General features: G+C 47.7%; 1 protein-coding gene across 2 annotated transcripts in view; it reads right to left on the bottom strand.

Moving 5' to 3' along the window:
- PROSER2 (proline and serine rich 2) overlaps positions 1 to 13,226 on the bottom strand; it is a 60,494-nt gene extending 47,268 nt beyond the window's left edge. Inside the window, exon 1 of one of the 2 annotated variants that reach the window (XM_054989128.1) lies at positions 13,160 to 13,226. The gene's annotated coding sequence lies outside the window, so the exon portion shown is untranslated. Of the gene's footprint in view, positions 1 to 6,975; positions 7,053 to 13,159 lie in introns of those variants that run through there. The other variant, XM_054989129.1, reaches the window with a different exon arrangement.
- Positions 13,227 to 13,592: the final 366 nt, after the last annotated feature.

Below are 13,592 nucleotides of genomic sequence, written 5' to 3'. Positions count from 1 at the left end.
AGACTTCCGTTTCCATTGAGATGGCAATTGCTCCTCCATTCCATTAGTCAGTCTAAAGCCCATTATAAAAGTGGTACTTGACATTAAATTCTGAATTGTTAAAAAAACACGCATGTGAGAGACAGAATATTCACCAAGCATGAACTTTTACCAAGATCCATTTCAACAGTACCAGAGACAACCCCCTACCCCCAAATCAAAAAGAGTCCAGTAGCACCTTTAAGACTAACCAATTTTATTTTATTGTAGCATAAGCTTTCGAGAATCAAGTTCTCTTCATCAGATGCCTGATCCGAACTGGTCAAATACAAATCTTCTGTATTTGACCAGTTCGGATCAGGCATCTGATGAAGAGAACTTGATTCTCGAAAGCTTATGCTACAATAAAATAAAATTGGTTAGTCTTAAAGGTGCTACTGGACTCTTTTTGATTTTGCTACTACAGACTAACACGGCTAACTCCTCTGGATCTACCCCCAAATGTTAGCCTAGACAAGACACACGAACGGTTTGTACTCCTTCCAAGTACTACATGCTGCGATTATGGGGATGGGGTGAAAAGAGTGGACAGAAAGGAGGAAAACTGGGGCAGAAGTAGCCACAAGGAAAGGAATGTGTTCCAGCAAAACAAAACCAGCTGTCTTAAGGAAGTGAGCCATGCTACACAGCAGAGACCAGAGGCGTTTTAAAGAGAATGTTGATCAAATGGGAAAGGAAAAGCAGTTGGTAAATGACAGGTTGCTTGCAGAGGACAGCTTCCCTGCATGTCCAACTTCCTTAATCTGCTACCATAATGAGGAGCCGGGAGAAAGGACAAATATATGTTGCAAGTCTTCAGTTTAGACAAGCGACCAAGACCAGCAGAGGCAGCTATGATGGATTTCAGCACATAATGATCATCTAGTGTGGTTTTTACAGGGCTGGCACTACCATTGGGGCGGTGAGGTGGGCGCCATGGGTGCTGAGGTGCCAAAGGGGGCGCCAGAGGGGGCGCCAGGGGTGGAGGCACGTGCCACAGAGCTGGCGTGCCTGATCAGCAGCTGCTACAGCCGGCCAGCCCCACGCTGCTGCTGCCACCGCCACCAACACACACCCCCGGCCAGGCACAGCAGCTGCGGGTGGCATGCAGAACCTCCCCAGCCACCCGCCGCACCCAACTGGGAGCACAGGCAGCCTCCGCGCGCCATCCCAGCCACCCACCGGGGCCAGCTTGCTGCGTGATGATTTCATGTGAGCGTGCACTATGTGCGCGCGCACGTAGGGGCAGCTGTGGGTACCAGAAACCCTGGCGCCGCCCCTGTGTTTTTATCTCACCTTCCCTCCAAGGAGCTCAGGGTGATGTATTTGGTTTTCCTTTCCCCATTTTATCTTCCCAACAACCATGCGAGGTAGATTTTGTAGAGACAGTAGCATTAGGTCTCCTAGTGAGCTCCAGGGACTAGAAGGAAGGAGTTGTGGGGGGACATCTTACAAGTGGCAGAACACCTGGCTGAACTTCTGTTTCCTTCCGTCTGTTGGGATAAAAGTCTGGGTGTAACCAGAGGCATGAGCCCCTGGCCCAGAGCCAAAAGGGCTCTTGGCCACTGGCTCACAGCCCAGGGCCTGCGACAGCCAGCCAACCAAGTGTTTGTTTTGTTTGGTGCCTGGCTTGTGTAAGTCAGATTGTCTAATTTAGTTTGTTTTGGAAATGCCTTTAAGAGAAAAGCAGAACAGAAATGCCTTAATGAACTAAATAAATGGGTGTGAGTTTTGAACCCAGGGCTCCCAGGTGCTACTCCAGTGTGGTGTAGGGTTTAGAGTGCCGGACTATGAATCTGGGAGACCCGGGTTCGAATCCCCGCTCTGCCACGGAAGCTCGCTGGGTGATCTTGGGGCAGGTCACAGTATCTCAGCCTAACCTACTTCACAGGGTTGCTGCGAGGATAAAACGGAGGAGAATGATGTAAGCTGCTTTGGGTCCCCCTGGGGGAGAAAGGCAGGGTAGAAATGAAGTAAATAAACAGTCCAGCATTCTACCCATTCTACACCCTGCATTAGGAAGACACTGAAGATGTCAGGTCTGCTTGCAAGGCAAACATGAGCAGGCAAAGGCCCTGGCCACGGTCAAGAGAGAGTTACTAACTCTTTCCCCCTCTCTGGCCATCTTCACCCCCTTTTGGCTTTTTTTTTTTAATTTGGCCTCTTTCTTCAGAGCAGAATAAAGGACAGTAGGATCAAAAGGGTGTGTGTGTGTGAATTTGTAGAGTAATCCTCCCTAACAAACGCCGTTCTTTCCCCTTACCCCTCAGTTTTGCCCTAGTTTAGCAACTGTGAGTTTGGGTACCCACGTTTGCTGATTCTCTTTGGCACTTGGTGCTCGTGCACGGTTTTCAGCCAGAGATTTCTGGTGCACAGAGAGTTAAGCCTTCTTGCAAAGCTGCTGTCTGTGAAATTCCAAGAGAGGGGACGGGCTGAAAGGGTAAATAGGTCTCAGGGCTGGACTGGCCCATAACAGCCATCAGGAGTATGAAAACTCCAGAAAAAGATAGGCCAAAAAAAGTTAGTAAAGACAACATGTCCAGTCCAGGGGGATTGCTGGAAACAGAGCTTCCCAAAGCCCTCTTTGTGTAAAACCTTTCACATAGGAAGTTCTAATGCAGAATTTAATATTTATTGGCTGCAGGGGAAAAACACAACCTTGTTTACAAGCTGTAGAAAAGACCTCAATGGATGTCTGTAATTATCGCTTACCGGTAAGATTATGTCTTCTTTAAGCAACTTGTGAACACTGAAAGTACACACATCTGAAAATATGAGTATTCACGTTAACACAAAAAACGAAGGGGTAGGAAAGCAAAATTACATTTTGACAGAGGGCCGCACAAAAGTGTGCAAGTTGGCAAGCTTCACAGAACTCTCCACCCAGTGAGTTTTACTTCCATTATTTTGTCGAAGGCTTTGACACACATTGACACTGAGCGATCTCTGTCTTTCGGTGCTACGCCTCTGAAGATGCCAGTCACAGCTGCTGGAGAAACGGCAGGAACCACAATGCCAAAACCAGGGCCATACAGCCCGGAAAATCTACAACAACTTTACTTCCATTCTTTCCAAATAATTTTGTGGCATTCAAAAGCTTGCAGGCTCCCACACCAAGCTCTGTTGGCCTAATAATCTTTACCAATTTGTACTGCTTTCCCTTTACAGAGTAAATCAGCAACTAACAGTGGACATAAATCAAAACTTGCATAAAACTGTCTTTTTTCTGAATTGGATCACTGTTCCATACTGTCCATTCTGACTGGCGTCAACCCTCCGCAGGCCAGAAGTCTTCCTAGTCTTCCTAGCCTTGTTACTGGAGATGCCAGAAACTGTACGTAGGACCTTACACAGGCATAGTATGCACTCTCTTCAAAAGCCTTGGTAATTTTAACCACTAGCTGGAAAGTTCCGAGTTCAAATCTCACTTCAGCCATGAATGACAAGGTAGCCTCACTGATTAATCTCCCAACAGCAACGTTATGTGAATATTTAAAGAAGACCGGTGTGTTCCATTCAGTGCTAAAGGGACATTTGATCAATTCCTGGGATTTTATTTTTTCGCTGGATGTTTCAGTTTGTTGCATCCTGACAGCAGCTTTGCCCAGCACTGCCAGGTCCAGCACTGCCTGACATTCAACACAGACTGGAGAGAACAGACTCACAGAACAGGGCTAGTTTTGGGTCCAATAGGACCTTAAAAACCAACTGCACTTCCAGGGTATGAGCTTTTGAGAGTTAGAGCTCCCTTCTTCCTTTTTCCACTCCTTGTATCTGACAAAGGGAGCTCTGATTGTCAAAAACTCATACTCTGAAAATCTAGTTGGTCTGTAAGGTGCTATTGGATCCAAATCTTGTTTTTCTACTACAGACCAACACAGATACCCACCTGAAATAGATCAGGGCTAAAGTATCTTTTGTTCTCCTTTCTTAACATCCAACCTGAGGAACACTTCCAGAGAGCTTGAAAGCTTGTACACTGCCTTGTGCTGTTGCAGTTGGTTGTAATAAAAGGTAATTGTATGCGGATATTAACATCTGGCCTACCTTCTAGGCTTGTTGTACAGGTCACCAAGACTGTACAGGAAGTGCTTTGAGGTCTCAGAAATGCTAAGTCCAGCTACTGGTATATCTCAGAGATAGATTACAACAAATTATATGTACTTATGCTGGAATTTCATTAACTTTTTTCAAAAGCCCCAAGCGTGGCTTCTGGTCGTGGAAGGTAAACTTGTTTCCAACCACAGCAAAGGTTACAGTGGCCAAAAAGACAATTCATCAAGCAATGCTAATGGGCAGAGCCCAGTCATTAATTAGCAGCCACCCGGTCACTCCCCTTCTTCCATCCACCAAAGAAGATTTACCATGCATAGAGTTTCAAGGCAGCAGCTCCAGCCGAAAGTAAAATCAAAAGGGCACAAAGAAATAATTGTTTTAAATGCACAGCCCATGCATGAAAATCTGGTTTCCGGGTCTGCAGAAACACCCCCTGCAACTGGGAGGGGAGAGGCAGAACAAAGCCAGCTTGGTATAGCGATTAAAGTGTGATCGGAGAGAGCCAGGTTCGAATCCCTGATCTGCCATGAAGCTTTGTTGGGCCAGTCACACTCTCTTGGCCTATCCTACCTCACAGAGGTATCATCAGGGTAAATCACAGGAAGAGAGAACAATGTTGCCTGCCCTGCCCTCAGTTCCTTGGAAAAACATGGGACAAAAGCATAGTACATAAAAAATTGTTGGTTCAACTATACTCCACAGAGTGGCTATCAAGCCTGCCGTTAAAGGCTCAGTCACACATACCCAGGAGAATTTCTTCCATTTGCATGCAGACTTTCCTCTGCCACAAACACAACGTGACCACAATATAAACTGTTTTTCTAGCTCTTCAAGACTATTTTGCTCAAAGACTCCTTGGGAAAGACAGAACTAGCCGGGCCAATTTTTAGATCAGATTCCACCTATAAAGAATCTACTTTTCCAGCAAACTTCCCCCAGGGCTAGGAAAGTGACCCTGCTTAACTTCTTCCAGCATATCATTTTTTCTAGTTGCTTTTTGATCACTGGGGTCCCACAAATGGCCACCGCTTCATAGAAATCTCCCTTCAGTCCTAAATATATTGGTTCGGAAGTAACTCACACGAGGTTCAACAGGGGCTGACTCCCAAATCAGCAGGTAAAAGGGGTTTAAGCCCAGCTACTAGGGTTGCCAGGCTCCAGGTGGTGGCTGGAGATCCCCCTGAATTACAACGGATCTCCAGGCCATAGAGATCAGTTTCCCTGGAGAAAATGGTTGCCTTGGAGGTGGACTCTGGCATTATACCCTGCGAAGGTCCCTCTCCTCCCCAAATCCCACCCCATCCAGTCTCCGCCCTCCAAATCTCCAGGAAATTCCCAGCCTGGAGCTGGCAACGCTATCAGCAATCCCACTAAATACACACACCGAACTCAGACTTACTTCTGAGTAAACATGCCCAGGATCAGGGTGTCAAAACTAAACTCCATCACTTTAATCGATGCTGAACCATTAAACCCAAGGAACTCCATCCAGAAAAATGACACAGACCCACTGATGGAGTGGGGGTTTGCTCTTACAATGACTTAAACTGCTGCTATGATTTCCACTGCTTTCACACACCTTGGATAACGCACTTTCAATGCAACATAGCAATCATTTGCAAGTCTTTGGAATTGCAAACACCAGCTTCCCCTCCCCAAACACCCCCTCCAAATCTCTAGGAATTCCCCGAGCCAAAGTTGGCAACCCAAGAGCGGAGCCCCAACCCCCTAGGGAGAGGCTGCAGGGGAAAAACCTGTGTAAAAAAAAAGCCTAAAAAGCTGGCGCTGTGCAAAAAAAACTGGGGTAAGAAGCAGCTTTTCGATCTAGAAGGGGGGGGGGGAAGCAAGGAGTAGAGAAAAAGGCTGATTCCGCACACATTGGATAATGCACTTTCAATGCACATTATCAATCATTTAAGGTGGATTTTTTGTTCGGCACACAAAAAAATCTGTTCCAAATGATCTATAAAGAGGATTGGAAGTGCATTACCCAACACCCACAGAAGCACAAGAGGCAAAATCAGTTGATGGAGAAAGCCTTCAGTCAACTTGGCTTGCATAGACTAGCCTCTTCGCTCCCGGAGTCTAGGCAACTCCCCAAACCACTTAAGCCGGTGCCTGGGCACTGAGACCGTTACATTCCCGAGCGGACCCAGACTGCAATTCTAAGAACACTTTCCTGGGAGTAAACTCCACTGCATAACATGAGGCTTACTTCTGAGTAGACACGCACAGGATTGCTCTCTAAGGCTTACCATCCTTAAACGTACCTTAGGAAACAGCAAAATTCTGGTCCAGCGGCACTTTTAATACCAGGGTATACAGAAAGCTCAGAGGCTGGGAATCTCGTTGGTCAAGGTGCACCTGGACCGGGATCTTGCTCTGACCCACACGGCTACCCACCTAAGCGCCACTGAACCCAAAGGGATCGACTTCGGATGGCGCTGGAGCGCCCCCGGGAGCGCAACACCGCTCAACCGGTTTCTCGTGCCGCCGCCGCCTCCTCGGTTTGGGAAACGCGCGTTCCAAGGGAAACACCGAGGAGGAGTCGCCAGCGGGACTCCTCGGAAGGAAGCAAAACACACATCCCCACCCCCACCCCCGCCAGCCAGCTGTGCCCGTGCAAAAGAAGCTTGCCAATCTCCAGGTGCGGCCTGGAGATCCCTTGGCATCCCAACGGCTCTCCAGGCTACAGAGATCAGCTTCCCGGGAGCCAAAGACTCGCACCCCAACTTAGCTTCCCCGACACCCCCTCCAAATCTCCAGGAATTTCCCGAGCCAAAGTTGGCAACCAACGAGCGGAGCCCCAACCGCAGTAAGGCAGAGGCGGCCGCTGCCTGTAAAGGAGCCCCGAACTTCTCCAAGGGAGCGTGGAAAGGGCGCGCAGGTGGCGGGACTCACCCGGGGTGGCCGCGCAGCTTCGCCTCGCCTCGCTTGGCAAGCCCCGACCGAGCGCTGTGGCGCGGCCGCCCCAGCAGCGCCCTTGTGGCCGCGCCAGCGAGGGCGGGGACAGGTGCGACCAAACAGGCGGCCGCGCCGGGTGACTCACCGCCCGGCTCACCCCGCCCAGGCCGCCCGCCCTGACATCACCCGCGGCCCTGGCCCGGCTCCCGCGGCGCCCGGGCGCTTAAAGGCGCAGGCCGCCCTGCCAGCGCCGGAGGGCCAGCGGGGGGCCGGCTCCCTGGGGCCGCTCAGCCCTGAAGCCGCCCGGGCGGCCCAGAGCCTCCGCTGACTGCCTGCAGACCTGGAGGGCGAACGTCTCTTTAGCAGAGGCTTCATGTGTACAAACAGCAGGGTGCGAGGCCAGAGACCAGCAAGATTTTCAGGGGGGAAGCTTGGGAGAGTCACAGCTCCCTTCTTCAGACAGATCCATGGGGTAGATATGTGGACCCTTCATCATCAGTGACAATATACCGGGCACAATGAGTAAATATGCAGAACCTCCCTTAACAGTGGCACTATACCAGGTGCAATGGGTAGATATGCAGAACCTCCCTTAACAGTGGCACTATACCAGGTGCAATGGGTAGATATGCGGAGCCTCCCTTAACAGTGGCACTATACCAGGCACAAACAGCAAAGGAAACGTTTTTATGCCTTGCTTATGAAAAGTGTCTAAAGATGGGAGCTTTGACTCTCAGAAGCTCATACCCTGGAAACTTGTTGGTCTCTCAAATCCTGCTGTTCTATTGCAGAGCAACAGGGCTACCCACCTAAAACTATCCTAATGTGCACAAAGGGGTAGTTAAAGCCTTTCTGGTGCATGGAGGTCAAAACATCACCTGCTGCTACATAACATCCCATTAGGCTTCTGTTAAAGGGACAGGACATTCCCCCCCACCCCCAACCACTCACCCTCTCTCAGCCAGCTAAATACTTGGGAAATACTTGGAGATTTGGAGGTTTACGCTGAGGAAGGAACTCAGCAAAGTACCAATGCTATGGAGTCCACCTCCAAAGCATCCGTTTTCTCCAGGGAAACATCTCTGTTGCCTGAGATCAGTAGTTACTCTGGGAGATCTCCAGCCATCACCTGGACGTTGGCAACTCAACACCCAGCATGGTGGCAGGAACCGGAGCATTGGGCTAAGAGCTGGTGGACTGGCTTTGCCATGGAGGCTGTGTGGATAAAATGGAGGAGAGGAAATCAATGTTGTAAACTGCTTTGGTTGTCCTTTGGGGAGAAGGAGGGTATAAATGTTTAAAAGAAATACAAAAGGTTTTATATAATATTTATATGATGTTTAGTGTTTTATGTAGGTTTTTATTGTATATATTCATTGTGTTGTCATTTGCTCTGAGCTTACTTGTGGGGAGAACAGATTATAAATCAAATCAGTCAATAATTCCAGGTAGGGTAGCCATGTTGGCCTGAAGTAGAACAGCAGGATTTGAGTCCAGTGGCACCTTAAAAACCTTCAAGATTTTCAGGGTGTAAGCTTTTGAAAGTCAAAGCTCTCTTCTTCAGAATGATCCTGCCCTGAAAATCTTCTTGGTCTCTAAGGTGCCTCTGGACTCAAAACCTACAATAAAATAAATACCTCATAGGGGGTTTGAGAGGATACAAATGGCGAAGAGGAGAATCCCAGTTCAACAGTGAAACTGGGTGGGTGGTCTTGGGCCAGCTGCCCTCCCTCAGCCTAGCCTACCTCGCTGGGTTGTTCTGAGGGAGGAAATGAGCAGGTGAAGGCTGGGTGTGCAATCCAAAGTGCCTTGGAGCAAGGCTGGGAGACAAATGGGTCCAATGGGTTGTTAGGCCCTGAGAGTACAAGCAAAATTGAAGAGAAAAGGCCTGTGAAAAGTTAAACACAAGTGGATTTATTTCTTGGGGAAATGTAGCTGCTAGTTCTTCAGAGAACTGTTCCAGGTGGCTCACAAAGTAAAAAAAACCCTATACGATAAAATCATAAAAACAGCGACATAAGAATAAGATTGATGAAAAACAAGCTAGGTGCCTCAAAACAGCTTGAAACAACAACTGAGGCCTAAACCAGTAACATAAAACAGTCTTCAGGCAAGAAGCAGACATTAAAAACAGCCAATAAAGATGGAACCCCTCAGTAAGAAGCCTGGTGGGGGGAATAACTGTTTTGGACTGGCACCTAAAGGACAGTAATGTAGAAACCAGGCAAGACTCAAGAGGAGGGCATTCCAAAGGTGAGGTGTCACCACCAAAAAGCCCCTTCTCTGGTGGCCACCTGCCTCACCGCTGCAAGGGCAGTCACAGAGAACAAAATTTTAGTGATGTGAGAAACTCAACTAAAAACAGAATATTAAAATAAGTGACAACCTAGCCTGTATGGCGTTCAAAGCACAGTGTAAATGGGGTGAGCTTTCTTTGGCCTCTAAAAAATGTGGTTGCCAGGCAAATTTGAATGGGGAGGCAGTTCCACAGCTGGGGTGCCACCACAGAAAAGGCCGTCTCTATGGAAACCACCACACTCACTTCGGAAGGTGGGGTTGCTTAGATAAAGGCTTCTGATAAAGATCTAACAGAAGGGCAAGATCACAAAAAGGAGTGGGTATTAAGATAACCTGATTCCAGATTGTTTAGAGGTTTATAAGTCAACGGCAGCAGCTTGAATCATGCGCCGAAACTGAGAATAACAAACTTTTTTGACAGCGGTCTGAAGTATGGGACGCTAGCGGGTGATAACATGCTATGGAATGTTTTTCCTTCTGCCCAAGGCACATCAGCAAACTGGACTGGTGACCCTAGTAAGAGTCCAATCCTTTACATGCGTCTTTATTTAATTATTTACTCAGGGGTCATTTCATAGAAAAAGAGCTGGAGGAACTCATTAGCATAACTCATTAGCATATGCCACGCCTCTTGCCATCACCGGAAGTGTGTCATTAGTATAACTGATTTGCATGTGCCACACCCCCTGACATCACCTATCCTGGCTGTTTTGGACCCAATCCTGGTCATTCAGGGCCGAAATTGGACCCAAAATGGCAGAAAGGGGTTGGAAATGGCTGAAAAGGGCCCCAAAATGGTCAGGATTGGGCCGCTGATGAGAGAGAGTGATCCACCACCCGTCAGAGGCCCGATCCAGGCCGAAACAGGCCCAAAATGGCCGAGAGTCAGGTGGGCGGGGCCACCTGACATGTGACCTCTTTGGCGAACTGCCGGAACTGCATTCCTGTGCATTCCCCCTCGAAATGAGCCCCGTATTTACTTCATTTTTACCCTGCCTTCCCCCCCCATGGGGACCAAAAGCAACTTACCTCATCACCTTCTCTATTTTATCCTCACAACAACCCTGTGAGGTACATTATGCTGAGAGTGTGCGAGAGGCTCAAGGTCACCCAGGATGCTTCCATGGTGGCGTGGGGATTTGAACCTGCATCTCCCGGATCTGAGTCCAACACTTGAACCACTACGTCACGATGGCTTTCAACATCCTTTTAATCAGAAGTTAAGTCTGACTGTGCTCAGTGTGGCTTAATTTCAAGGACTGCCAGCTTCACATTTACTTGAGAGTACAGTTACGTGGAAATCCATCGGACTTCTGATGAAATGTGCGCAGAACTGGTTGCCAACTGACTGGGAAAACAAGTGGCCAGAGCAGCTCCTATGCCTTTAAATATCAGTAACGCTGAACAGTGGAAGGGGCCAGTACAAGAAGTCCACAACCCTAGCTGTTAGCAGACAATGGTAATTAAAATGAATAAAGTAATAGAATGGTCCTAAACATGTTTACCTGGAATTCAGTTCTCATTGGAATTGGCTACCAAGCAGTCATGCTTAAGATTAAGAACTAGCTAGTAATCGCTCTCATGACATGTACCTAAGTAGGGTCTGGAATGGAAGGGCTCAATTTAACTTAATCCTCAGTTTACTCATTTGATTCTGAGGGCCAAGCTACACATGACGAATGACACTTGAACGGCAAGTGGATTGAGTGGAGGGCAAGTGAACAGGGAGAAATACACTTGCCATTCAAGTGTCATTCGTCATGTGTAGCTTGGCCCTCAGTCAAAAAAGGAGCCACTGAATGTTTGCCATAGTCCGTGGTGTGTGTGAGCATGGATGAGCACTGCACACATGTACATCTGAGAGCTTTTGACGAGGACAAAGGATTTCAGCCACTCAGGAGCAAAGAATGTCCCAGCCGCCAGAATTCCGTGATGAATCTTCCATTTAATATCAAGAAACCAGAAGTATTCAATGTTGCTTATGTTCTAATCTGGGTACTGTGCTGATATGAGTCAGTATGATGCCACTGCATTTCGCAAATGTCAAGATCACATGTTGCTGAGGCAATTATGTCATAGGCATGTGGTGCCGAGCTGACTCTCAGATGGTGTACCTGCCTTCAAGGTAGCTGGAGTTAATACACTCAAGAACCACAAAGCTTTCTGTGGCTTACCAGAAAGGTGATGGCATACTACATGCTTCATGAAGCCCAAGCCGAGTGGTGTCGTTCTGGGCTTCCCTTTCTCATCTCCTCTAACCTAGTCCTTCAAGATGTGCTTCCAAAGTTAGCATTTTTGGGTGCTTGAACAGAAGTGAAAAAATCCCTAATACATCTGCCCCATCACCAGAAATCATGGTGGGCATTTTTTAAAAAAAGTGTATCTTGCTTTTCCATAGTTCAAAGTGGCGTATAATGAGTTACAAGAACAAACAATGAAACAAATCCATCGCAGACCAAAACTGAATTTATACGCAAACACAACTGTGAGCTGCGGCAAATGCACGGCAGCCCGCTTCCTACTCATGTGCAAACCCTGGCACGTGAGCTCAAAGTCTATGAGGTGTGTGCATGTAGAGCCCCTCCATAAATGGGAACAATTAGAAAAAGAGTGTTTTCAATCACAGGGTTGGGGTTTATCCACACATACTTTGCATAAACATAGACTCCATGCTTGGGAAGCCAGCAATTGTGCATAGGTGGGGCCACCATGCAGTTATGCCTGAATCCTCTCTTCATGCATTAAAACCAATACACGTCTTTTAATCTGTAGAGGGTGTCTCATATATTTACCCAGAGACGTTTTTAAAGTGAGTTGCATGGGCCATCAGAACTGAATTTTGGGGTGCCCCCCATGAACTCAATGGGGAGTCACTAAAAGCAGACTGTAGTTTCACATTTCAAGTATACATTAACTTCTAAATAGTGCCCCCCGCCCTTATGAACACTGCACCCAGGATCTAAAGACATCTCACTGCAGTTCTCTAGAGTTACCTGCAATTGCCCTGGGACCTTTGATGTGCAACTCAGGTATCCTGCCACTAAACCAATCCTCTTTTAGAGCTGGTCTGGCCCTAGGGTTGCCAACTCTGTCTTGGAAAATTCCTGGAGATTTGGAGATGGAACATGGGGACGACAGAGCTTGGGGAAGGGGGGGAGCTCAACAGGGATGTGATGCCATATAATCTTTGCCCTATGGAGCCGCCATTTCCTCCAAGAGAACTTATCTCTGCAGTCTGGACAACAGTTCCAAGAGAACTGGCAACATTCCCCCCCCCCCCAATCTTGGGATAACAAGCTTGTGTTGTAAAGATGTGCTTTGTTTCCAGGCTAGATTAAGATAAACTAAAGCCTGAAATTAAGTTTAAGCAACACCTCCCCGCCATTGGAGAGTGCCCTCAAGTCATGGCAAGAGATTAACAGAGGTGGTTTTCCATTGCCTGCCTCAGTCATTGCCTGGTCTTTGTTGGAGGTCTCCCATCCAATGTCTAACCAAGATTGACCCTGCTTAGCTTCTGAAATCTGATGAGATCAGGCTCATCTGGGCTATCCAGATCAAGGCAAAGACGCCTCCCCTAACATTACAAAAAATATATTTTTCTACCATTTCAAATTTACTTTAAAAAATTGTATTTTAGAGACCCCTCATAATCTGAGGCCCTAAACTGTAGAAGACTCAGCTTGTACATAAATCCAGCTCTGCTCCTTTTCCTCACACCCACAACTGCCCCCAGTCAGCTCTGTGGGGTGACATCCCCCCTTCCAAGGAGTAATATTATAGGAAGGGGGAAAAGTTCCCTCTCTCGTGAACTGCAGGAACCTCAGTCCCACGTGGCCCCACAAGCCTCTATGACATAACCAGCTCAGCAGCAAAGCTGACTTACCTCCAAACCAGGGAAATACTTTCTCAGGAGTTTATCTTCTCCGCAACGGGCCTTGTTTCTGCAGTGGGACCGTCTCGAGATAATTGAGCACAGTCTTTCTTCTTCTTCTTTTTGGAAAGGATCCACCTGCTTGTAATCACCAGCCAAATCCCATAATGAGTGGTTAAGTAACAACCAATGCCCCATATGCCTGTTGGCAATCAGTCGGACAGGAAAGAGGCGCATACTTCAGATGCTTACGGAAACCGGCCCGACCAGTTGCTCGGAGAGCTACGTGAGGAAAAAGTTTTGTCTTTTTTTTTTAATGATGGAGCGTGAGTACAGAGGTAATCCGTTCAGGAATTGTGTACATTTCAAGATTGAGGGCGAGTGACATGTAACTGGTTCCCCTGAAGAAAATCTACCGTCACCACCTCTTCTGGAAATACTAATG

The sequence above is a fragment of the Eublepharis macularius genome, chromosome 9 (assembly GCF_028583425.1).
Source record: "Eublepharis macularius isolate TG4126 chromosome 9, MPM_Emac_v1.0, whole genome shotgun sequence".
Taxonomy (NCBI): Eukaryota; Metazoa; Chordata; class Lepidosauria; order Squamata; family Eublepharidae; genus Eublepharis; species Eublepharis macularius.
Note: the sequence above shows the minus strand (reverse complement) of the source record. Positions and strands in the feature narration are given on the sequence as shown.